This window comes from Chiloscyllium plagiosum, unplaced genomic scaffold (genome assembly GCF_037043375.1).
Source record: "Chiloscyllium plagiosum isolate Xiang-an unplaced genomic scaffold, Cpla_swu_hap1 HiC_scaffold_29, whole genome shotgun sequence".
Classification (NCBI taxonomy): domain Eukaryota; kingdom Metazoa; phylum Chordata; class Chondrichthyes; order Orectolobiformes; family Hemiscylliidae; genus Chiloscyllium; species Chiloscyllium plagiosum.
This window is the reverse complement of record NW_028270167.1, coordinates 780,980-808,421: the sequence shown is the minus strand read 5'-3', so window position 1 is coordinate 808,421 and position 27,442 is coordinate 780,980. Positions and strand designations below refer to the sequence as shown.

Below are 27,442 nucleotides of genomic sequence, written 5' to 3'. Positions count from 1 at the left end.
CTCCCAGGGCCACTTCCTCCCAACTGTATCCCACGGTGGTGCCACCCTTGCTGGGTCTGTCCTGCTGGTGGGACAGGACACAGCCAGGGATGGGGATGGTGGTGTCTGCGACATTGTCTGTAAGGTATGATTCTGTGAGTATGACCGTGTGAGGCTGTTGCTTGACTAGTCTGTGAGACAGCTCTCCCAATTTTGACACTAGCCCTCAGCTGTTAGTGAGGAGTACTTTGCACGATCGACAGGGCTGTTTCTGCTGTTGTCTTTTCAAGTGCCCACGTGATCCAACAGGTTTCATGTCTTTGAGCCTTTGTAGTGATTGGTACAATCAAGTGTCTTGCTCAGCTAAGTCTGAGGCAGCGATGAGTCAGCCACATTGCTCTGGCTCTGGAGCTACCTGTAAGCCCAGACCAGGTGAAAATCACAGATTTTCTTCTCTAAAAGACATTAACCAGACATGCTTTTCCTATGCTTAGATTGTTTTTCTGCATTACGACAGTGAAAGCCTTTGAAAGGATCTCATTGGCTGTGACACACTTTGGGATGTCCTGAGGTGGTTATGGGTGCAAGGGTTCAGTGAACAGACGTTAAATATTTGGTTTTTGAAATTTTTTAATTTCAAATTTACTAACTGCTAACAGACAAGTAAACATCAATAAACCCAATAATCAAATAGAGTCTTTCATACAAACCTATTTAATGATGAGAACAAAGGACAGTTTCTGGCATTAACTAATGGCCATGCCTCACACTCCCATCATTCTGTACTCTGTCATAGGCCCGATGTTTCCCAGTGTCGAGAACAGACTCAAACACATTCCTCACATGGCCTGACCACCCAGGGGCTGCCTCAGCAATCTGGCAGTTTGTACGCCAATCATGAATGCAAAATGAAAGGGGATTAGAAAAATTAAAAATGGATTTCACAGACAAATACTCAACAAACTATTTATTTTAAAGTTCTAAAGCACAGATAGGTTGTTGAAGCTCCACGATTCGGTTGCTAAGTGGATAAAGCCTTTATGCTGCAGGGTGTGGATTCCTTCAGTGCCTGGCCCTTCTCCCCAGCTCACTGTACATGGCTCGGTTATCGTTGTTAAGATGCTGTAAAAAAACCCACAAATCATTCATCACAGCATCAATAATTAGAAGTTCAATTAACTTATTCACTTTAATGCAGCAATATGATAGCTAATTATGTAATCCCTTCCCATTTCTTCAATCCATTTGGCTTTTATTCCAAAAGTTTACCTCGGACCCTTCTGAGAGAAACTAGGTTCTTATTGTCATGGCAACAGGAATAGACCACCACTACCCCAATGAAGAGCTGAGTCTGTCACTTACAGATGGAGAAATGTTCCTAAAGGCATTTAAGGCCAAATCAGGACTAGATGGGCATTCAGGGAGATTGAACTGTGAACAATTCAGTCTGAGTGTGAACAAAAGCTTCAAGCACCAAGGCCTTAACAATTTGGCACAATCTCTCTGACTGGCCTTTAGATGAAATTCCATCCTTTTTTTCCCCTAAATGCCATTGTTTCCAAAATATCACCTGAGTCAGTGAATCTCATTTCCAGCCTCTTGACGTGCATTGTCTCACTATTGGTCAACACTGAGGGAGTGCGAGAGCGATAGGACTCACACTCTCAGTCAGTTTAACAGTTTAACTTCATAATAGAGTTCTGGAGTGATTGTTGTGAAACAAATCAGGGAAAGGACCTGGGAATTGGTCAGAGTGGGGAAACGATCAGTAAGCTGATTCCTCCCTCTCACTGAACTCTCATCCCAGACCACCACAGCTCAGAGTCAGCCATTCTGACAGGCCCTACTCCTGGGCTCAGGCTCCCTCATGTCTTTGGGAAAGATAAACTTTGAATTGGAATCTTGTGTTTGGTGGGTTTGAGATGTTTGCCACTTACCGAATATACTGCCTCATTAACATCATTGCGCATCAGTGGGTGTCTGTCAGAGGCTGCCGAAGAAAACATTCATGAAATATGAGGAAGCTTACAGGATCTTAGACTTTACAAATGTATGGAGAGAATATAAAAGTAATTCAGTTATTCTTCACCTTACAAGCACCCTCAGTAAACTTGAGGTCATCCAAAACTCTGCAATACCCATGGGTTCAGTCCTGTGTACTTTTTCACCCACACCACCTCCTGGTTAACATTACCTCCATTTTTATCAGGTTTATAAACTCTCCACGGTTTTATAAATCCCTCCTCCTCCTGGCCTCTGTAATCCCCTGTAGCTCCAAAGCCCCCTTGAGGTATCCATTGACGGCCAGATCTTCAGCTGACTGGGCTGCAGGGCCTGGAGTTCTCTCCTTCCCCCCTTCTCTCCTCCCACTCCCTCTCCTCTCTCTTCCCTCTCCTCTCTCCCCCTCCCTCCTTCTCCCTCTCCCCTCACTCCCCAACCCCCTGCATTCAGGGACTCCTTTAAAGCCTATCTCACTGAGAACAAGATTTGGGTCATCTGACTTAATGTCTCCTTATGAAAACTAAAAACTAAAAGCTGCAGATACATCGAAAACAGAAACTAGAAATGCTAGAATTACTCAGCAGCAACTCTGGAGAAAACCATGGTTTCAGATCAGGGACCCTCATTAGAGCTGAAGATAACTCAGAAAGTGAGAGATCTTGAATGAGTAGAACTGCAAAGGGCAAAGAAGAGCTAAAGGAATAATCTGTGATAGAGTAAAGGACCAATAAAAATTTCAAGATGCAACAACCAACCTGAATGATCATGGGTGTGGTAGCTGCACATGTCCTTCTATACTCGGTGGTGCAGAAAGCGTTTACCATGCTCGCCTTCATCACTCAGACTATTGAGTATGTGTTGGGACATTACCTTGGGGTTAGACAGGATGTTGGTGAGGCCTCTTGTTCAGTACTATGTACAGTTTTGGTGTCCCTATTATAGGAAGGATATTATTAAATTGAAGAGGGTGCAGTTAAGATTTCCAAGGATGTTGCTGGGATGGGCGGTTGGGAGGCTTTGACTTATAAGGAGAAGCTGGATACGCTGGGACTTCTTTTAACTGAGGCATCGGAGGTTGAGCGGTGACCTTATAGAGGTTTATAAAATTATGAGGGGTATTAGAACATAGAACATAGAACATAGAACATAGAACAGTACAGCACAGAACAGGCCCTTCAGCCCACGATGTTGTGCCGACCACTGATCCTCATGTATGCACCCTCAGATTTCTGTGACCATATGCATGTCCAGCAGTCTCTTAACTGTCCCCAATGGCCTTGCCTCCACAACTGCTGCTGGCAACGCATTCCATGCTCTCACAACTCTCTGTGTAAAGAACCCACCTCTGACATCCCCTCTATACTTTCCGCCAACCAGCTTAAAACTATGACCCCTCGTGTTAGTCATTTCTGCCCTGGGAAATAGTCTCTGGCTATCGACTCTATCTATGCCTCTCATTGTCTTGTATACCTCAATTAGGCCCCCTCTCCTCCTCCTTTTCTCCAATGAAAAAAGTCCAAGCTCAGTCAACCTCTCCTCATAAGATAAGCCCTCCAGTCCAGGCAGCATCCTGGTAAACCTCCTCTGAACCCTCTCCAAAGCATCCACATCTTTCTTATAATAGGGCGACCAGAACTGGACGCAGTATTCCAAGTGCGGTCTAACCAAAGTTTATAGAGCTGCAACAAGATCTCACGACTCTTAAACTCAATACCCCTGTTAATGAAAGCCAAAACACCATATGCTTTCTTAACAACCCTGTCCACTTGGGTGGCCATTTTAAGGGATCTATGTACCTGCACACCAAGATCCCTCTGCTCCTCCACACTGCCAAGAATCCTATCCTTAATCCTGTACTCAGCTTTCAAATTCGACCTTCCAAAATGCATCACCTCGCATTTATCCAGGTTGAACTCCATCTGCCACCTCTCAGCCCATCTCTGCATCCTGTCAATGTCCCACTGCAGCCTACAACAGCCCTCTATACTGTCAACGACACCTCCAACCTTTGTGTCGTCTGCAAACTTGCTGACCCATCCTTCAATCCCCTCATCCAAGTCATTAATAAAAATTACAATCAATAGCGGCCCAAGGACAGAGCCCTGTGGAACACCACTCACCACAGACTTCCAGGCAGTATATTTTCCTTCTACTACCACTCGCTGTCTTCTGTTGGCCAGCCAATTCTGTATCCAGACAGCTATGTTCCCCGTATCCCATTCCTCCTGACCTTCAGAATGAGCCTACCATGGGGAACCTAATCAAATGCTTTGCTGAAGTCCATATACATCATATCCACAGCTCGATCCTCATCAACTTTTCTAGTTACATCCTCAAAGAACTCGATAAGGTTTGTGAGGCATGACCTGCCCCTCACAAAGCCGTGTTGACTGCATTTAATCAAGTCATGCTCTTCCAGATGGTCATAAATCCTATCCCTCAGAATCCTTTCTAACACCTTGCAGACGACAGACGTGAGACTGACTGGTCTGTAATTGCCGGGGATTTCCCTATTTCCTTTCTTGAAGAGAGTAATTACATTTGCCTCTCTCCAGTCCTCAGGTACGACTCCAGTGGAGAGCGAGGATGAAAAGATCTTCCCAAGTGGCGAAGCAATTGCATTTCTCGTTTCCCAAAGCAGCCGAGGACAAATCTGGTCCGGGCCTGGCAACTTGTCAATCTTAATGTTTGACAAAATTTTCAGCACATCAGCTTCCTCAATCTCTATCCATTCCAGCATGCACACCTGCTCTTCAAAGGTTTCATTCACTACAAAGTTCATTTCTTTCATAAAGACAGAAGCAAAAAACTCATTTAGGGCTTCCCCTACCTCCTCAGACTCCACACACAAGTTCCCTATGCTATCCCTGATCGGCCCTACTCTTTCTTTGACCATTCTCTTATTCCTCACATAAGTGTAAAATGCCTTTGTGTTCTCCCTAATCCGTTCTGCCAAGCCTTTCTCGTGCCCCCTCCTGGCTCTCCTCAGACCATTTTTGAGCTCCTTCCTCACCTGCCTGTAATCCTGTAGAGCTGAGCCTGACCCTAGCTTCCTCCACCTTATGTAAGCTACCTTTTTCCTTTTGACGAGAAGCTCCACCGCTCTCGTCATCCAAGGTTCCTTTATCTTACCACTTCTTGCCTGTCTCAGAGGGACGTATTTATTCATCACTTGCAACAACTGTTCCTTAAACAGTCTCCACATGTCTATAGTGCCTTTACCATGGAACAATTGCTCCTAGTCCATGCTTCCTAACTCATGTCTAATCGCATCATAGTTTCCTCTTCCCCAATTAAATATCCTCCCATTTTGCCTAATCCTCTCCTTCTCCATAGCTATGTAGAATGTGAGGCAGTTGTGGTCACTATCACCAAAATGCTCTCCCACCACAAGATCTGATACCTGCCCCGGCTCGTTTCCAAGCACCAAGTCTAGAATGGCCTCTCCCCTCGTTGGCCTGTCAACATACAGATATAGGAAACCCTCCTGAACACACCTTACAAAAACAGCTCCATTCAAATCTTTTGCTCGAAGGAGGTTCCAACCAATATTGGGAAAGTTAAAGTCACCCATTACAACAACCCTACTACGTCCACACTTTTCCAAAATCTGCCGACCTATGCTTTCTTCCATCTCCCTGCTGCTATTGGGGGGCCTGTAGTAAACCCCTAAAGAGGTGACTGCTCCCTTGCTGTTCCTAATTTCCACCCATACTGACTCGGTGGGCAGATCTTCCTCGACAATGGAAGCTTCTGTAGCTGTGATACCCTCTCTGATTAGTAGTGCTACACCCCCTCCTCTTTTCCCCCCTCCCTATTCTTTTTAAATGCTCTAAACCCTGGAACATCAAGCAACCATTCCTGCCCCTGAGAAACCCATGTCTCTGTTATGGCCACAACACCATAGCACCAGGTACTGATCCATGCTCTAAGCTCATCACTTTTATTCCTGATACTCCTTGCGTTAAAGCAAACACACGACAACTGATCCCTTGGTTCCTTGCCAGGAAATTCCTTCCCACCAGCTGGTTTACCTCTTGCTATTGCCTCATCTGCATCAACTCTCACCTCCAGTATACAGCTCAGGTTCCCACCCCCCTGCCAGAGTAGTTTAAACCCTCTCGAACTACTCGAGCAAGCCTTCCACCCAGGACATTGGTCCCCTTCCAGTTCAGGTGCTTCATGTACAGGTCCCACCTTCCCCAGAAGGTTCCCAATTATCTACATATCTGAAGCCCTCCCTCCTACACCAGCTGCGCAGCCACGTGTTAAGCTGCGCCCGCTCCCTGTTCCTTGCCTCGCTATCTCGTGGCACCGGTAGTAAACTAGAGAACACTACTCTGTTCGTCCTGCTTTCGTATTGATAAAGTAATAGCAATGTCTTTTCCCTAGAGTTGAGTAGTTCAAAACTATGGGAATATTTTTAAGGTGAGGTGAGAAAGATTTCAAGGGGACCTGAAGGGTGACTCTTTCACACAGACGGTGCTTTGTGAATGAACTGCCAGAGGAAGTGTCAATGCAGTACGGTTACAACACCGAAAACACACTTGGATAGGTACATGAATGGGGAAGGTTTAGAGGGATATGACTAGGTGAAGGCAAGTGAGTCTAGTTTAGTTCGGCAAATTTGGTTGGCATGGACCAGTTTATTGAAGGGTCTGTTGCTGTGCTGAATGTGCTCATTCCTGATGAAGGGCTTATGCCCGAAATGCTGATTCTCCTGCTCCTCGGATGCTGCCTGACCTGCTGTGCTTTTCCAGCACCACACTCTCGACTCTGATCTCCAGCATCTGCAGACCTCACTTTTCCCTGTGCTGTATGACTCTATGAAACACTCTGGAATGTTTTATTGTGTTAAAGAAGCCATATAAATACAACATGCTGTTGTTTTATAAACGTTTGTAAACATTGATGTGACTTCAGCTGGAGCTGGTGTCCAATTCTGAGTGACCTATTTCAGGAAGGATCTTGAAGAAAGGGTGTGGAGGAGATTGATGAGAACAGTCTGAGGGATGAGGGACTCTGTCATTAAGAGAGAGGCTGGAGAAACAGGGACCAGTCTCATCAGAGTAGAGAGGGGGACGTGGAGATTTAACTGACATGTTCGATCATGAAGGGCTTTTGACAGGACCAGTAGGAACTATATCCAGTGCAGGAAGGTTAGTTACCAGAGAAACATTGGAATGAGAAGGAGAGATGAGAAGAGTTTTTCTTTAATAGAGTGAATCCTTCAGATCTGGAATGTGCTGCCTGATTGCGAGATTCAATTACAACTTCCAAAGGAATAGGCAGCGTGACTGTGGATAATGACGAGGGGCAGAGAAACTATTCAAACAGGCCTCCCATGCAACAGCGCTGGCTCAAAGGGCCAACTGGTCACACTGCTGATAACTTCATTTTTAATTTGGCCAATGGGATCTGTGCTGGAATTTCCACTCCACCTGAACCTCCTGCTCCTTTTTCAGCCTATCAATTTATTCCTTTCTCTGTCTCTCATTTATCCAGCTATCATTCAAACGCATTGATTCCATTCACACAAACAGTCCCACATCAGGAGTTTAAAGCAAATCCTGTTGATACTGGAACTTTAAACAGACACAGAAACTGCTGGAGAAACTCAGCAGGTCTGGCATCATCATTGGAGAGAGAAACAGAGTTAATGCTCCAATCCAGTGTTTGGACTCAAAACATTGATTGGGTTATAGACCAGTGAGCCTTACTTCTGTTGTAGAAAAGGTTTTAGAAAGGATTATAAGACATAAGATTTACAATCATCTAGTAAGGAACAATTTGATTTCAGATAGTCAACATGATTTCGTCAAGGGCAGGTCGTGTCTCACAAACCCCATTGAGTTTTTTGAGAAGGTGACCAAGCATGTAGATGAGGGTAGGGCAGTTGATGTGGTATACATGGACTTCAGTAAAGCCTTTGATAAGGTTCCACATGGTAGGCTGTTGGAGAAAATGCTCTCTCAATGACAGAGTCCCTCATCCCTCAGACTGTTCTCATCAATCTCCTCCACACCCTTTCTTCAAGATCCTTCCTGAAATAGGTCACTCAGAATTGGACACCAGGAGAAAATGGGATTGAGGGCGATTTAGCAGTTTGGATTAGAAACTGGCTTTCTGAAAGAAGGCAGCGAGTGGTGGTTGATGGAAAATATTCATCCTGGAGTCCAGTTACTAGTGGTGTGCCACAAGGATCTGACTTAGGTGGATAGGTGGATGGGTTAGGTGGATGGGTTAGTAAATTTGCAGACGACACTAAAGTCGGTGGAGTAGTGGACAATTTGGAAGAATGTTGCAGGTTGCAGGGGGACTTGGATAAACTGCAGAATTGGGCTGAGAGGTGGCAAATAGAGTTCAATGCAGCTAAATGTGAGATGATGCACTTTGGGAAGAATAACAGGAAGGCAGAGTACGGGGTCAACAGAAAGATTCTTGGTAGTGTGGATGTGCAGAGGGATCTAGGAGTCCGTGTACATAGATCCCTAAAAAGTTGCCACCCAGGTGGATAGTGCTGTTAAGGTGGCATACGGTGTGTTAGGTTTCATTGCTAGAGGGATTGAGTTCCAGAGCTGCAATATCATACTGCACCTATACAAAACGCTGGTGCAGCCACACTTGGAATATTGTGTACAGTTCTGGTCCCCATATTTTGTGAAGGATAAAAGCATTGGAAAAGATGCAGAGGAGATTTACCAGGATGTTGCCTGGTCTGGAGGGAAGGTTTTATGAGGAAAGGCTGAGGGACTTGAACCTGTTCTAATTGGCAAGAAGAAGGCTAAGAGGGGATTTGATAGAGACATACAAGATGATCAGAGGATTAGATAGGGTAGACAGTGAAAGTCTTTTTCCTAGGATGATGACATCAGCGTGTACAAGAGGGTATAACTACAAATTGAGGGGTGATAGATTTAAGACAGATGCCAGAGGCAGGTTCTTTATGCAGAGAGTGGTAAGGGTGTGGAATGCACTACCTGCTAATGGAGTCAATTCAGCCACGTTAGGGAGATTTAAACAATCATTAGATAAGCACATGGATGATTTTGGGATAGTGTAGGGGGACGAGCTGAGAAAAGTCCACAGGTCAGCGCAACATCGAGGGCCGAAGGGCCTGTTCTGCTCTGTATTGTTCTATGTTCTATCTGACACCTGCCTTGGCTCATTGCCGAGCACCAAATCCAAAATGGCCTCTCCCCTCATCGGTCTGTCTACATACTGAGTAAGGAAACCCTCCTGTACACACCTGACAAAAACGGCTCCATCCAAACCATCTGCACTAAGGAGGTTCCAGTCAATTTTGGGAAAGTTGAAGTCACCCATAACAATAACCCTGCTACGTCTGCATTTTTCCAAAATCTGCCCGCCTATGAGATCTTCAATCTCCCTACTGCTATTAGGGGGTTTATAGAAACCCCCCAATGCAGTAGCTGTTCCCTGGCTGTTCCTAACTCCCACCTCTATACTGACTCAGTAGATAAACCTTCCTCAACAACCTTTGTTTCTGTAGCTGTGATGCAGTCTCTGATTAGCAATGCTACACCCCCTCCTCTTTTTCCACCCTCCCTGTTCTTTTGAAATGTTCTAAACCCTGGAACATCAAGTAACCATTCCTGCCCCAGTGAAACCCACGTCTCCGCTATGGCCACAACATCGTAGCCCCAAGTACTGATCCATGCTCTAAGTTCGTCCCTCTTATTTCTGATACTCCTTGTGTTAAAACAGACACACTTTAACCGATCCCTTTGTTTCATCACATGAAAAACCTTCCTGATAGATTCACTACATCCTGTCGCTGCCCCATCTACAACTACCCCCTCTCAGATGTGGAGCTCTGGTTCCTACCCCCCTGCCAAACCCTCCCGAACCACACGAGCAAATCTCCCACCCAGGACATTTGTGCCCCTCCAGTTCAGGTGCAACCCGTCCTTCATGTACAGGTCCCATTTTCCCCAGAAGGTATCCCAATGGTCTAGGTATCTGAAGCCCTCCCTCCTGCACCAGACTCACAGCCACGTGTTAAGGTGCATTCACTGACTGTTCCTGACCTCACTATCTCGTGGCACCGGTAGCAAACCTGAGATCATTACTCTGCTTGTCCTGCTCTTCAGCTTCCAACTGAACTCTCTGTGGTCACTTTTCAGATCCTCAGTCCCTTTCCTGGCTATATCATTGGTGCCAATATGTACCACGATTTCTGGCTGCTCACCCTCCCTCCTCAGAATCTTTGTTTTTATTTTTGAGGGAACATATTTGACAGCTATCACCACTCCCTGGATGGAGTCATTTCTGCTGAATGTCTGATTGGATTTATTAGTGTACTGATCAGTCTGTGATCAAGTGCAGCCTGGAACATCATGGAAGGAACGCAAATCACAAAGTTATGTGTGAATCCACAGTTCCTCTGCATTATCTCCTGTTTAAGATGTTCCTCCATGTTTCGACAGAGAGTACATGAGTGTCTAGAACATAGTTGAAAACAGAGAGCAGGCTTTCCTTGAGGACTGAACTTATTCTTGACCTGAGGACAGTTGGGGCCCCCATGACTCACCTCTCCCAGTCCCAGTGACTCCCTCCTCAGCTCCTGACCCCAGGGACTCATTGCATAACTGTGGGAAAGACTGTCATGCTGTCATCAGATTGTTGACTCCACACCAAGCCCACTCACCTTGGTGACTCCACGTTTTGTCCTGTGCTGATACAGAATAAACAGCAACGGCGATCAAGATGGTGAAGGTGAGACTTGCAATGACAACCCCAGCTATTCCCCCGAAATCCTTGGGTACACAATTCTGACAGGCTGAGGCTGTGGACAGGGGGAGAAATGGACCAAAGAAATGAATTATGGAGTCATAGAGTCATAGAGATATACAGCATGGAAACAGACCCTTCGGTCCAACCCGTCCATGCCGACCAGATATCCCAACCCGATCTAGTCCCACCTGCCAGCACCCGGCCCATATCCCTCCAAACCCTTCCTATTCATATACCCATCCAAATGCCTCTTAAATGTTGCAATTGTACCAGCCTCCACCACTTCCTCTGGCAGCTCATTCCATACACGTACCACCCTCTGCATGAAAAAATTGCCCCTTAGGTCCCTTTTATATCTTTCCCCTCTCACCCTAAACCTATGCCCTCTAGTTCTGGACTCCCCAACCCCAGGGAAAAGACTTTGTCTATTCATCCTATCCATGCTCCTCATAATTTTGTTAGCCCTATAAGGTCATCTGTCACCCTCTGACACGCCAGGGAAAATAGCCCCAGCCTATTCAGCCTCTCCCTATAGCTCAAATCCTCCAACCCTGGCAACATCCTGGTAAATTTTTTCTGAGCGCTTTCAAGTTTCACAACATCTTTCCGATAGGAAGGAGACCAGAATTGAATGCAATATTCCAACAGTGGCCTAATCAATGTCCTGCATAGCTGAAAAATGACCTCTCCACTCCTGTACTCAATACTCTGACCAATAAAGAAAATCACACCAAACACTTAGCGAGTTTTGAGAAGATTTGTAGCTCAGGTTTAGGTTCTGGATGTATGTTTGCTCACTGAGCTGGAATGTTCATTTTCAGACATTTCGTCACCGTACTAAGTAACCTCTTCAGTGAGCCTCTGGACTCAAAACTTGCTAAGATCTATGGGCGCAGAACGCTAAAACTGGCCCAAAAATGGGAAACGAATGCCATCCGACAGAGTGCCACCCGCGAACAGCTGTACTTGCTACACGAATGCCTAAGGAAGCAGGTACGACCTAAATGTCTTCAATACAAACCTCCCCTTAACACCCCAATAGCCAAAAGAATAGCAGAGCAAAACGGCCGCAGAATGCTGAGAGAAATGGTTAATGATGCCACAACAGACTCTGTAAAACAATTGGGAAATTTTGAACCAAAAATCTTCACTCACTCATGCAACAGACCGTGAAAGGGACAGACACAGTGCAACAAGGTATAGATATTAGACAGTGACAGAAATTGAAAAAACTAGACCTGCAGAAAAAACTAGACACTCACTATCCACAACTCCACCAATCTTCGTATCATCTGCAAATTTACTGACCCACCCTTCGACTCCCTCTTCCAAGTCATTAATAAAAATTACAAACAGCAGAGGACCCAGAACTGATCCCTGTGGAACTCCACTTGTAACTGGGCTCCAGGCTGAATATTTACCATCTACCACCACTCTCTGACTTCGACCGGTTAGCCAGTTTTCTATCCAATTGGCCAAATTTCCCTCTTTCCCATGCCTCCTGACTCTCACACACACACACGCAGCACCCCCCCCACACACACACTCAACCACACACATACACGTGCACACACACATACGCATGCACACACACGCGCGCAGCCACACACACACACACGCACGCAGCCACACACACATACACAGCCACACACACACACATGCACACACACACACATGCACACACACACAGCCACACACACACCTGCACATGCACACACTCACACACACTTGCACATACGCACATGCACACATACACGCATGCACAGACACACACGCACACTCACACACACTCACGCACACACACAGCCCCCCCCACACACACATACACACGTACGCGCGCAGCCACACACACACGCAGCCACACACACACGCAGCCACACACACACGCAGCCACACACACACGCAGCCACACACACAAGTGCAGCTACACTCACACACACACACGCAACTACACAAACATACACAGCCACACACAAACCCACACAGCCACACACACACACGCAGCCACACACACACGCACACACATACTCACATACATGCACACGCACACGTGCACATGCACACACGCACACGCACACATACAGGTACACACGCACACGCACACTTTCTCTCTCTCTCGCACACGCACACACACACATTTTCTCTCTCTTACACACACACACACGCAGCCCCCCACACACACACTTTCTCTCTCACACACACACACTCACACACACACACACGCAGCCCCCCTCCACACACACACACGGACGTGCACACACACACGCGCGTGCACACACACACATGCGCAGCCACACACACACACCCATGCACGCAGCCACACACACATAGCCGCACACACGGACGCACACACACGCACGCACTCACACACACACACACACACACACGCGCAGCCACACACACACACAGCCACACACACACAGCCACACACACGCGCAGCCACACTCACGCAGCCACACACACACGCACACAGACACACGCATACAGCCACACACACGCACACACACACGCGCACAAACACACAGCCACACACACACATGTGCAGCCACACACACGCAGACACACACATACAGCCACACACACACATGCGCAGCCACCCACATGCAGACACACACACATGCACACTCACTCACGCACATACACAGCCCCACACACATGCACACAGCCACACGCACACAGCCACACACACGCACACACATGCATGCACACGCATGCACGCACACATGTACACACAAACACGCGCACACATGCACACGCACGCACGCATGCACGCACTCTCACACACGCACACACACACGCAGCCACACACACACGCAGCCACACACACATGCAGCCACACACACACAGCCACACACACACGCGCAGCCACACTCACGCAGCCACACACACATGCACACACACACACGCACACAGCCACACACACACGCATACAGCCACACACACGCACACACACACACATGTGCAGCCACACACACGCAGACACACACATACAGCCACACACACACATGCGCAGCCACACACATGCAGACACACACACATGCACACACACGCACGCACACACACAGCCCCACACACGCACATAGCCACATGCACACACACACACACACACACACACACACACGCAGCCACACACAGACACACACACATGCACACACAGCCACACACACACAGTCACACACATGCAGCCACACACACACACGCAGCCACTCACACACACACACACATGCAGACACATACACACACATGCACATACAGCCACACACACATGCATCCACACACACACAGCCACACACACACAGTCACACACATGCAGCCACACACACACACACACGCAGCCACACACAGACACACACACATGCACACACAGCCACACACATACAGCCACACACACATGCAGCCACACACACACAGCCACACACGCACACAGCCACACACACACACACACAACCACACACACACATGCACACACACATGCATACACACACACGTACACGGCCACATACGCAGCCATACACACACAGCTATACACTCTCACACAGTCGCACACGCGCATGCACACACACACACACTCTCACACAGCCACACACACAACCCCCCCCCCCCACACACACACACACTTTCTCTCTCACACACACATACACACAAACAAATTTTTACTGCAAGTTCTTGACAAGTTCCACCTCTGCCCTGTACAGGACAGTGTTGCAGAGATTATCTGGGGAAGGGAGTTTTAGGGTACACCTCTGTGTAGAACTCCAGGGAAAGTGTGGGGCTGGAGAGAGAGGGCGGGAAGTTACTTATTTGGAGATGGTGCCTGGGATCCCATCGATGTCCAGGACTGTTCTCGGCAGCATTTCAGTAAGCCGAGTTCATTATTAATCACTGTAAACAAAAGACACAATCAGTGTTGGAAACAGCTCTTTGATGTAATGTTTCTATCGGGACCTTGAGATCTTCTTCGGATAATCCGAAATTCGGATAATTGATATTCGGATAATCGAGGTTCTTTTGTATATAGCACCTATCACCTCGGAAAACATACCAAGACTCTTACAGGAATGTAAAAACCAAGACTGATACCAAGATACATAAGGAGCTGTCAAGACATTTAATTAAAATATGCAGTGTAAGGAGTGTCTTGAAGGAGGACAGAGCATACAGAGAGTTAGAAATTTAATAGGGGGACGTTCAACTGTTAAAATCCAGACAGACAACTGAAGCCAATGATGGAGACAATCAATTGGAAATTTTAAGATTCCACAATTCAATGATTGCAGGGTGAAAAACACCATTGTTCATATATATCGATATCTTAAAAAACCATACATGGAGAAAGCTCAAAAATGGCTGTGATAATCATGTGACTGGAAACTTAATGTCAGCCAAACAACACATCTCCTCACGTTATAACCTGTTACAGAGAAGGTCATGTCCAAGAAAAGTCCTTGCACCATGGAATTGCCCGTCCTCTAAGGTGTGTTAATAATGTCCCAGTTAACCTCTGGAATGAGCCATAGACAGTTGAGAATCTGTAATCCAAGCTTTTGTCCCCCATCCATGGGTCACACACTCCCAGCACTGGGTACAGTTTGGAAGTAGCAGTTAGGTTATGGTCAGTGCCACCTCAGACACCACCTCATGGCAATCTCAGCAAGGCCCTAACGCTGGGCTACTCAGGGAAAGGTCCTGCACTGTAAAAAAACAGCCACTACCTGTATCTGAGCTCTCTGCAAACAAAACTCCTTCATCTTTCACCGAAATAATAAAACAGAGCATACACTTCTAGAAAACCTCATCAGAGATTCACAAAGGAATATTTTTTAAAGAGAAGAAACTATTGAAACTCCTTAACTGCTCAGAACCAACCAACTTGCTGTGGAACTGCAGGCTATCACATCAAGCTTGGACTTTATTTTTAAAGCAAGGACATTGATAAACAAGTATGATCTTGTACAGACTGAATAATCTTTTTAATTAACCTGAAGCGATCTCTCTTTGTGTTCTCCATTCATGCGCATCACTCATGTAGGGTGTAGGGGCTGGGGCAGGTGACAGAGATAGATCATAGATCATAGAATCCCTTCAGTGTGGAAACAGGCCCTTCAGCCCAACAAGTCCACACCAACCCTCTGAAGAGTAACCCACCCAGACCCATTCCCCTACCCTATTACTCTACATTTGCCCCTGACTAATGCACCTAACCTACACACCCCTGAACACTATGGGCAATTTAGCATGGCCAGTTCACCTAATCTGCACATCTTTGGATTGTGGGAGGAAACTGGAGCACTCGGAGGAAACCCATACAGACACAGGGAGAATGTGCAAACTCCACACAGACAGTCACCCGAGGCTAGAATCAAACCTGTGTCCCTGGCTTCACTTATAGAAGCTTTTACTGTCTGTTTTTATGTTTCTCACTTGTTTATTTTCACATTTCATTTATGCTTTCTTCATCAATTTATTGGTGGTTCTCTTATTGATTTTGGAAATGATTCTTATCCTCAGGCTTATTATTTTTTCTGGCCATTTTATAAAAACCTATTCCATTAACCTGTTATAATCTTTCCATTCTCTTGCTGACCATATCTTTCCTAGCAGCTATTTCTCAAAGTATTGTAAATTCTATGGTAACTATGTATTAATTCTATAAATAGTAACCATTGACTTTGACGATCATGCTTTTCAACATCATTTTTCAATCTATCACAGCCACTTTGCCCTCATACCTTTGCAGATTTGTTTGTTTAGATTTCTGATTCTATCTCCTACCCCAAGATCCACAAGCCTGACCACCCTGGCCGACCTATCATCTCAGCCTGCTCCTGCCCCACAAAACTCATCTCCACCTACCTCGATACTGTCCTATCCCCCGGTCCAGGAACTCCCCACATACATTTGGGACACCACCCATGCCCTGCACCTCCTCCAAGACTTGCGTTTCCCTGACACCCAATGCCTCATCTTCACCATGGATATCCAATCCCTCTACACCTCCATCTGCCATGATCAGTGCCTCCAAACCCTCTGTTTCTTCCTCTCCTGATGTCCCCAATAGTACCCTTCCACTGACACTCTTATTTGTTTTGCTGAACTGGTCCTCACTGTCAACAATTTCTCCTTCCACTCCTCTCACTTGAAGGGCTCTGGCCCAAAACGTCGATTCTCCTGCTCTTTGGATGCTGCCTGACCTGCTGTGGTTCTCCTTCACCACTGTCTACCTGCGTTACCACCTTCAGGGATCTATGGACTTGCACACCAAGGTCCCTTGGTTCCTCAGTGCTCCCTAGGGACCTAGTGTCCTTTGTGTAAATCCTTCCTTTATTAAATCTCCCAAAATACATTACCTTACACGTTTCAGGATTAAATTCCATCTGCCATTGCTATGCTAATTGACCAGTGAATCAATATCAGTCGATAGCCTGAGGCCATCCTCCTCACTGTCAACACCATTTTTTGTGTCATCTGCAATCTTACTAATCGTACCTTCTACATTCACTTCCAAGTCGTTAATGTATGTAACAAACAATAAGGGTCTCCGCATTGATCCTGATGGTACACTGCTGGTCACAGGCTTCCAATCACAAAACAACACTCCTCCATCACTTTTGGCCTCCTACTTGCAAGCCAGTTTTGGATCCAGTTTGCCAATTTATCTTGGATCCCTGGGGTCTGACCTTTTGGACCAGCCTTCCATGTGGGTCCATGTAAACCATCAACTGTACTACCCTAATAAATATATTTAGTCATCTTTTCAAAACAAAATCTCAATTAAATTAGGCAGATAGTATCTCTCTCCCATAAATTTGTGCTGACCATCCCTGATTAATTCTTACCTTTCCAAGTGTTGATTAATCCTGTCCCTCAGATTTTTTTCTATTAAATTCCCTACTGGACTAATTGGTCTGTAATTACCTGGCCTACCCTGCTATGTGTCTTGAACAAAGGAACCACAGCTGTCTTCCATTCACTTGGCCCTTTGCTGGCCACAGGTGAAGTATTAAATATCTCCACCAGAACCGTAGCAATCTCCTCCTTTACCTCCCAAAGCAGCTTGGGATACATCTCATCAGGCCCCGGGGATTCATGCTGCTGACACATCTAAAATCTCCTTGTTAATCTTAGCATACTCTGGAACCTGAGCATCCAACTGAAAACTCCAGTGACAATGTTTTTCACCTTTGAATACAGAACCAAAATATTCATTTAAGACCTCACCCACGTCCTCTGTCTCCATGTACTGATTGCTCCTTTGGTTTCTAATAGGCCCCACCTTTTTCCCCTGGTAATGCTTTTGATCTTAATATACTTATAAAATGCCTTGGGGTTTTCCTTAATCATAGCTGCCAAAGATGTTTTGTGGCCCTTCTTTGCCCTCCTAATTTTTTAAACAGCCTGTACAGACTCTGTTCCTGAAGAGCCTCCCCTGCTTTTAAAGCTCTGTACCTAACATTTACTACTTTTTCTTTATCAAACTGTCTATCCCTTGACATTCAGAGTTCCATGGACTTGCTGGCCATGAACACTCACTATGCTACTATTAAAAGGCTCCTCCTACTTTCTAGCTGTCACCTAACCTGCAAGAAGCAGCTCCCAGTTTTATGTTTGCCAAATCCTGTCTAATGATATTGAAATTGGCCTTCTCCCAATTTAAACACTTAATTACTGCACTATCCTTATGATTTTCCATATGGACTTTGAAACTTACAGAGTTACAGACACTGTCCCCGAAATGCACACTCACTCAAGTTTCAACCACTTGACGAACTTCATCCCCAGGGTTAGGTCGAGCACCGCCCCATCTCTCAGACGGCTGTCTATGTACAAAAGCTCTCCTGGGAGCACTTTCAAAATTCCACCCCATATGATCTTTTCACACTAAGGCGATCCCAGTTAATGTTAGCAAATCCTCTAACTATAAGCTATAAACTAAACTATTACTCTATTCCTATCTCACCTGTCTGTGATTTGTCTACATATCCTCCTCCTCTATTCACTCTGACTGTTGGGAGGCCTGTAGTATAATCACACAAAACAGATTAGCCTCCTTTTTGTTTCTAAGCTTTACCCAGGTGGCCTCATTTGAACAGCCTTCCAGGACATCCTCCATAATCACTGCCAGTGATGGCCTCCTTTATCAGTAACGCAATGCCCCCAGCTCTCTTACATTCTGCCCAACACACCCATGTTTCCTAACCTGTCTGTGTTAGTAAATGTGTATAAGATGAATAGAATTTTAACTGTAGAATTCTACACCAGCAGTTCATAACTAATTACCTGTGGCTAGAATCGATTTACTTGTAACAAGTAATCATTCTTGTTAAGTGCAGAAACCTGCTTTGTACTTTCTGTTAACTTGGGTCTAAAAGAGAGATGAATGGGGGAGTTCTGCATATTTTATAAAGTCTTTAACTTTTGTGAGTAGTCTGGGAATAGTGAGGCTTGATCTCCGGTGAGCTACCCCAATGAGGGGTAGATTAACAGGATGCCCCACATAAGCCTGACAGTTTGGTGACCAGTAAACCGCTCCAACCAACGCTTCCTGCCCTTTGCTGTTCCTTAGCTCCATCCAAATTGATTTGGTGATCTGAGCTCCTGTCTCACAAATACTGACCACATCTGAAATAATCAGAGCCAGTCCACCTCCATCTTGTTCCCTCTCCAATTCCCATTCCTGCTGTCATCAGTTTTCACCAAGGCTTCCCAGCTATGGAGAGACCTTGTTGTAATGGCAATGTGGCTGTAGTACTAATGCAGAATCCCAGCTGTTGGGGGTTAAAATCCCAACATGGCAGGCAGTGAAGTTTTAATTTGTGAAATGAACCTCAGCAAAAAAAAAGTTCACTGTGAAACTTTTATCAATTGATGTAAAAGCCCATTGGGATGCCCTTAAAGGAAGGAAACTGCTTACTTGCTCTGGCACACATGTGACTCCAGACCCATAGCAATGTGGTTGAATCTTACCTGACCCCTTGGCAATTAGCAAGAAGCCAGCAACATTCACAACCCATCTGCAAATTTTAAAAAAACAGCTCTCAGGTGATAGACAGTATTTACAGAGTCACTCAGCCTGACGCCAGGCACCTGGACAGGGACAAAATCCCAGTTACTCTGGGAAAAGGAATATGAGTAAGGTGCCCATTAAACAAACAGAACAGGGAACTTACGAGAATTATATACAATGAGGTGCTCCGCTTCAGCCCCATTTGTTGAACAGGTATAATTGTCATTGGATAGAGAAGATAATTTCAACGTCTCACTGGTTATGGCTTCATCATTTTTGGACAGAGTGCCTATACAATCCACATGTAGGACTCCATTAGGTTCGGAAAACTCTGAAAAAGAGATGAAAATATCATCTTGGTGATCAGTTGAGGATTCCGATTGGAATTTGATGGGATCATAGGCATAGAGTCATAGAGATGTACAACACTGAAACAGACTCTTCGGGCCAACTCATCCATACCAACCAGAAATCTTAACCTAATCTACTCCAATTTGCCAGCATTTGCCCATATCCCTCCAAACCCTTCCTATTCATATACACATCAAATGCCTTTTAAATATTGTAATTGTACCAGCCTCCACCACTTCCTCTGGAGCTCATTCCATACACACACCACCCTCTGCGATTAAAGTTGCCCCAAGCCCCTTTTAAATCTTCCCCTCTCACACTAAACCTTTTCCCCAGGCTTAAAGAAACAGCCTACATCTTCACTAGACACTAAACTGTCCTTATTGGACCAACCCTCATGCAACTACAGAGTTAGCTCCAGCACAGTTGCTAATGGGAAGAAGTCTCCACACCAGGTTAAATCTGATTTTCTCAGACCTGGGGTGGAGGGGAAACAGCATCAGGAACACCAATACCAGACATAAAGTGAAAGAAAAAGTTTATTTCAGGGGACAAAGTTTGGTGTAGGGACCTGCATGGTTAAGAGGCATGGTAGACATAAGGTCAGGTCCAGTGATGTATAAAGTTCAGGTAGGTGTGGCGGTCCTCACCAAGCATGTGGATCATATGAAGTTAAAAATCACACAACACGACGTTATAGTCCAACAGGTTTATTTGGAAGCACTTGCTTTTGGAGCAATGCTCTTTCGTCAGATGGTTATGAAAACTGCAAACTCACAAAGAGTGCTGGGGCAAAATGTGCCCAGCTTCTTGACAACCTTTCCGTCTGTTCTGGGATTTGTGAATTCTCCATCTCCCTCAAGCGTTGAAGATACCTTGGAATCTGACTTGGGCATAACTGATGTCAACACCTATGCTGCCTGAACAAGAGAATGAATTTCTTTTGAGACACTCCGGGTGTAAGCTATTGTGTGTTACTTGCTGCCCATGTCAGAGGCTGAGTTGGAGGAACCTGACCTGGTGCTAAAACGCCAAAGGAGGAGCTACAACAAAATGAACTGACCGATGTCCTTGGACTCAGAAGGGGAGGGATGTAATGATTGTAACGTTGTCAGCCAGATGGATCCCATAGAGTATGAGTTGCCTGACTGAAGCTGTTAATCTGGTCTAATCAGGGAGCCTGGGCTGACAGATAAGAACAAGAGTGTCAGAAATTCTGTTCACTCTGAGAGCTGGCTCTGAGGGAGCTGGATCAGGGTCAGGGACTCTCCATGTGTAAATAATGAGTGACTTGGTGATGGGATTCAGGCCTCTGTGGAGTTATTTCATAATAAACTGTACTTAATAAAATGACTGAATAGGGGTAGTGCCTGCTCACTGTTTAGATATTTCCTTAGAAACTGCAATGAGCAGAATTTAACAAACATACATTTAACATGGATTCCATTGTTCCTTATATATTAAATGCAACAACAATAAACAATCTCACTGTAGTAATTATATAAGATAGTAAAGAACACATATGTGACTTTATCATATGAAACTTGAATTTACCATTGTAATTAATGTGACAATGCTGCTCCTTTCACAATATGGTGTTGTCCTTGGTTTTTTTTCAAAAACAGTTGTGAAAGGCAGAGGTTCTGATTTGTCTGGGTTTTCGCCACTTTGATTATGGCTAACAGATACTGCCTAAGGCAACAATCATGAAAAAGGGCATTTCGGTTCTTTAAAAACATTTGTACAATGAAAGGGGCGTTCCACCATACATCTGCTTCAAACAACTAGGAAAGGTGGGTCTGCGCTACCGTCTTGAAATGTTTTGAGGGGGTGCTGGCCTTGTCCAAAATATTTGGTATTAGATTGTTAGATATAATGAGTGCTGAATTGTACTGTACTTAAATTATGTTTGCGAATTCTAGTTCTATTGGTGAGTACCTTTACAAGCTTGGGATGGTCTACCACTGACTGGTTACAAGGTGATAGCAACATTGAAGCCTTCCCCAAAGCATAATCTTTTGATATATTTACTGCAGGGGAATGTAATGTTTGTATCGTAATAGATGTCAATGTCGAAAAGTGTGGCACTGTAAAGACACATCAGGTCAGACAGCATCCAAGGAGCTGGAGAGTCGACATTTCGAGCATAAGCACCAGAGACCCGGGTTCAATTCCCGCCTCAGGCAACTGACTGTGTGGAGTTTGCACATTCTCCCCATGTCTGCATGAGTTTCCTCCCACAGTCCAAAAATGTGCAGGTCAGGTGAATTGGCCATGCTAAATTGCCCGTAGTGTTAGGGGCAGGGGTAAACGTAGGGGAATGGGTCTAGGTGGGTTGCGGGTCGGTGTGGACTTGTTGGGCCGAAGGGCCTGTTTCCACACTGTAAGTAATCTAATCTAAAGCCCTTTATCAGGAATGTCTATCCATTGTAAGACCCAAGGGAAAATTTATTTATGAAACTTGTATCACTGATATTTCTGAGTAGGGCAGGTTAAAAGATGTGTTCTGGTTGCAAGCTTGTGCTGTGTTTTTGATGACAACTTTTGCCAAAGCATTAAGGTTTTGTCAACATTCAAAGGTCATTGAAATAGAATTACTTCAGTGTTCAGTCCAGGACTGACCTCATTGTACAAGTGTATAAAGAGGCACTGGACTTTTGGACAGCGCTCAATTTCACTTCTTTTTATTTAGTAGACTGCATTTTATTTGCATAATTGTAATTCCTCTGGCTTAGTACGTGAAAATTGTAAAGTGCAATACTTTAACAAGAAAAGTCATTCCAAAGAATGCTGCTGCAGTTTCCTCCAGTTGAATTTGCAGCAAATGAAGTAATTCTACCCTGATTCTTATCCTCTTGCCTTGTTTTTGTTTCAAGTTGAGCCAGACTATTTACAATTGTCATTTTTGATTCTGTGACACTTTGGGCACCATGTACATTAATCCCATGTTATCCAGTATGTGGACTCATTTGGGTTAGGGCAGGGTTGCCAATTATATATATTTGCTGGTTGCATGAGAATTACTCTTCTAGGAATCCATTACAGTACATTTGATTATTCTTTGAATAAAAAGTACTCTAAATGTCAAAAGGACAATATAGTTTACTTGCTGATTTGTAGAAACTCTGATAATTGTTTGTAATGGCACCAACATGACAGAGGACAAGAGCCTGTTAGTGTGGCTGGGAGAATTACTGAATAGTGGGTGAATATATGTGCAGCAGACCTTGGCACATCACTTTCTAATAGATGTTTTTGAACAACTTTATAAAAATGGGAATTTCTGTGAAAATGTTGCTGTTTGCATGAGAATTCTGGGTATTTGGGTACCAGATAAGAGAGCATTCACTCAAAGATTGCTAACTTGCTGAGATATTTGCATTATCGATAGTCACGGGTGAGGTGCCGGAAGACTGGAGGTTGGCAAACGTGGTGCCACTGTTTAAGAAGGGTGGTAAAGACAAGCCAGGGAACTATAGACCGGTGAGCCTGACCTCGGTGGTGGGCAAGTTGTTGGAGGGAATCCTGAGGGACAGGATGTACATGTATTTGGAAAGGCAAGGACTGATTCGGGATAGTCAACATGGCTTTGTGTGTGGGAAATCATGTCTCAAAAACTTGATTGAGTTTTTTGAAGAAGTAACAAAGAAGATTGATGAGGGCAGAGTAGTAGATGTGATCTATATGGACTTCTGTAAGGCATTCGACAAGGTGCCCCATGGGAGACTGGTTAGCAAGGTTAAGTCTCATGGAACACAGGGAGAGCTAGCCATTTGGATAAAAAACTGGCTCAAAGGTAGAAGACAGAGGGTGGTGGAGGGTTGTTTTTCAGACTGGAGGCCTGTGACCAGTGGAGTGCCACAAGGATCGGTGCTGGGCCATCTACTTTTTGTCATTTACATAAATGATTTGGATGCGAGCATAAGAGGTACAGTTAGTAAGTTTGCAGATGACACCAAAATTGCAGGTGTAGTGGACAGCGAAGAGGGTTACCTCAGATTACGACAGATTCTGGACCAGATGGGCCAATGGGCTGAGAAGTGGTAGTTGGATTTTAATTCAGATAAATGCGAGGTGCTGCATTTTGGGAAAGCAAATCTTAGCAGGACTTATACACTTAATGGTAAGGTCCTAGGGAGTGTTGCTGAACAAAGAGATCTTGGAGTGCAAGTTCATAGCTCCTTGAAAGTGGAGTCGCAGGTAGATAGGATAGTGAAGAAGGCATTTGGTATGCTTTCTTTTATTGGTCAGAGTATTGAGTACAGGAGTTGGGAGTCATGTTGCAGCTGTACAGGACATTGGTTAGGCCACTGTTGGAATATTGTGTGCAATTCTGGTTTCCTTCCTATCAGAAAGATGTTGTGAAACTTGAAAGGATTCAGAAAAGATTTACAAGGATGTTGTCAGGGTTGGAGGATCTGAGCTACAGGGAGAGGCTGAACAAGCTGGGGCTGTTTTCCCTGGGGCGTCGGAGGCTGAGGGGTGACCTTATAGAGGTTTACAAAATTATGAGGGGCATGGATAGGAACTAGAGGGCAGAGGTTTAGGGTGAGAGGGGAAAGGTATAAAAGAGACCTAAGGAGCAACTTTTCACGCAGAGGGTTATACGTGTATGGAATGAGCTGCCAGAGGATGTGGTGGAGGCTGGTACAATTGCAACATTTAAGAGGCATTTGGATGGGTATATGAATAGGAAGGGTTTGGAGGGATATGGGCTGGGTGCTGGCAGGTGGGACTAGATTGGGTTGGGATATCTGGTCGGTATGGATGGGTTGGACCAAAGGGTGTGTTTCCATGCTGTACATCTCTATGACTCTATGACTCTGTAATGCCCCTGCCCACCTTCCACTGAAACTCTTATCATTGCTTATTTCACCGCTCGGCTCAAAGTTTAAATCACCTTCCTAGCTGATTTCCCATTCTTCAATCTCTTTAAATTTCAGTTTATCCAAAAGTCTGCTACACAAATTTTGGACAAAATCTAACTGGTTCCTTGCCTCTGTTCATATTTACTTATATCAATCTCCTAGTCCCCCAACATATTAAAGTACTTGTTCTATCTCGGCTTTGATTCTCCCTATCTCTGACCTCACAAAACTACTCCAATATCTTGCGTTCCACATTCGTTCTTTTTATTTTGTCTTCACCTTTGTGTATTTTAAAAGTCAAAGCAATATTCCTGTTTATGATGTACTGATCTTTTCACAGAGCGTAAAATTTAATTTGTTTTGACAGAAGAGAAGATAAAGCCTTGGTCACTGAAATGGAGGATAGAGAATTGTCATTCACGTTGACTGCAGGCATTATATTAAGCTATGAGGGTGGTGGCATACAGCAGACCAACAGGTACCAAACAGGGTCCAGTTTTGTGATAACTAATGTATGTGCACAGCAATGCAAAAAATTTAAATTAACCAATGTCCTGTACAGCCGCAACATGACCTCCCAACTCCTGTACTCAATACTCTGACCAATAAAGGAAAGCATACCAAACACCTTCTTCACTATCCTATCTACCTGCGACTCCCCTTTCAAGGAGCTATGAACCTGCACTCTAAGGTCTCTTTGTTCAGCAACACTCCCTAGGACCTTACCATTAAGTGTATAAGTCCTGCTAAGATTTGATTTTCCAAAATGTAGCATCTCATATTGATCAAAATTAAACTCAATTTAGTCAGAGTATTGAGCACAGGGGTTGGGAGGTCATGTTGCAGCTGTACAGGACATTGGTTAGGCCACTGTTGGAATATTGAATGCAATTCTGGTCTCCTTCCTATCGGAAGGATGTTGTGAAACTTGAAAGGTTCAGAAAAGATTTACAAGGATGTTGCCAGGGTTGGAGGATTTGATCTATAGGAAAAGGCTAAATAGGCTGGGGCTGTTTTCCCTGGATCATCGGAGGCTGAGGAGTGACCTTATAGAGGTTTATAAAATTATGAGGGGCATGGATAGGGTAAATAGACAAGGTCTTTTCCTTGGGGTGGGGGAGTCCAAAACTAGAGGGCACAGATTTAGGGTGAGAGGGGAAAGATTTAAAAGGGACCTAAGGGACAACTTTTTCACGCAGAGGGTGGTACGTGTATGGAATGAGCTGCCAGAGGAAGTGGTGGAGGATGATATAATTGCAATTTTTAAAAGGCATTTGGATGGGTATATGAATAGGAAGGGTTTGGAGGGATATGGGCAGGGTGCTGGCAGATGGGACTAGATTGGGTTGGGATATCTGGTTGGCATGGACGGGTTGGACCGAAGGGTCTGTTTCTGTGCTGTACATCTCTATGACTCTATGACTAAACTCCATCTGCCACTCCTCAAACATTGGCCCATCCGATCAAACCCCGTCAGACTCTGAGGTAATCTTCTTCGTTTTCCACTACACTTCCAATTTGATGTCATCTACAAACTTACTAACTGTAGCTCTTATGCTCGCATCCAAATCATTTATATAAATGACCGAAAAGCAATGGACCCAGCACCGATTCTTGTGGCACTCCACTGGTCACAAGCCTCCAGTCTGAAAAACAACCCTCCACCACCACCCTCTGTCTTCTACCTTCAAGCCAGTTCTGTATCCAAATGGCTAGTTCTCCCTGTATTCCATGAGATCTAACCTTGTTAATCAGTATCCCATGGGGAATCTTGTCAAACTCCTTACTGAAGTCCATATAAATCACATCTACCGCTCTGTCCTCATCAATCCTCTTCGAATCTTCTGCACAAAACTCAATCAACTTATTGACACATGATTTCACACACACAAAGCCATGTTGACTATCCCGAATCAGTCCTTGCCTTTCCAAATGCATGTAAATCCTATCCCTCAGGACTCCCTCCAACAACTTTCCCACCACCGATGTCAGGCTCACTGGTTTATAGCTCCCTGGATTTTCCTTACCACCTTGCTCAAACAGTGGACTTAGGGAATTGGCTGGCGGTTGGGGAACTTTAGTCCAAAGACATTTTACCAATGACAGGAAAACTGGGGAAGGGCTCACCTGCCTCATTCCAGCAACACCCTTTCCACCCTTCCTCCATATCCCTTCGTCCCCTCACCCTCACTGCCCTTCACCTACCTCACCAATCTCACACCCTCCCCTCAACCAGCTCCCTCACCCCAATTCTTAACCATCTCTCACATCTCATCGCCTCACCCTCAACTCCATCCTATCTCAGCCCTCATCATCCCTCAATCCCTCCTTTCACCCACTTCCCCTCCCTGCCCCTCACAGCCACAAACCCCAGGTTTTGGTGTGATAGGGTTGGGGATAGGGCTAGGGTTTGGGAAGGGGTGGGGTTTGGGTCAGGATTGGATTTGGGTGGGAATGGGGCTTTGGTGGAGTTTGGGTCAGG

At 45.2% G+C, this 27,442-nt stretch overlaps 1 long non-coding RNA gene across 1 annotated transcript; it reads right to left on the bottom strand.

Moving 5' to 3' along the window:
* Positions 1-591: 591 nt before the first annotated feature.
* LOC122540562 (uncharacterized) lies at positions 592-22,118 on the bottom strand. Its single transcript, XR_006309349.2, has 5 exons — positions 21,647-22,118; positions 19,905-20,072; positions 10,652-10,789; positions 1,917-1,969; positions 592-1,101 (listed from the first exon to the last, which is right to left on the bottom strand). It is a non-coding gene; the product is annotated as an uncharacterized LOC122540562 (long non-coding RNA).
* Positions 22,119-27,442: the final 5,324 nt, after the last annotated feature.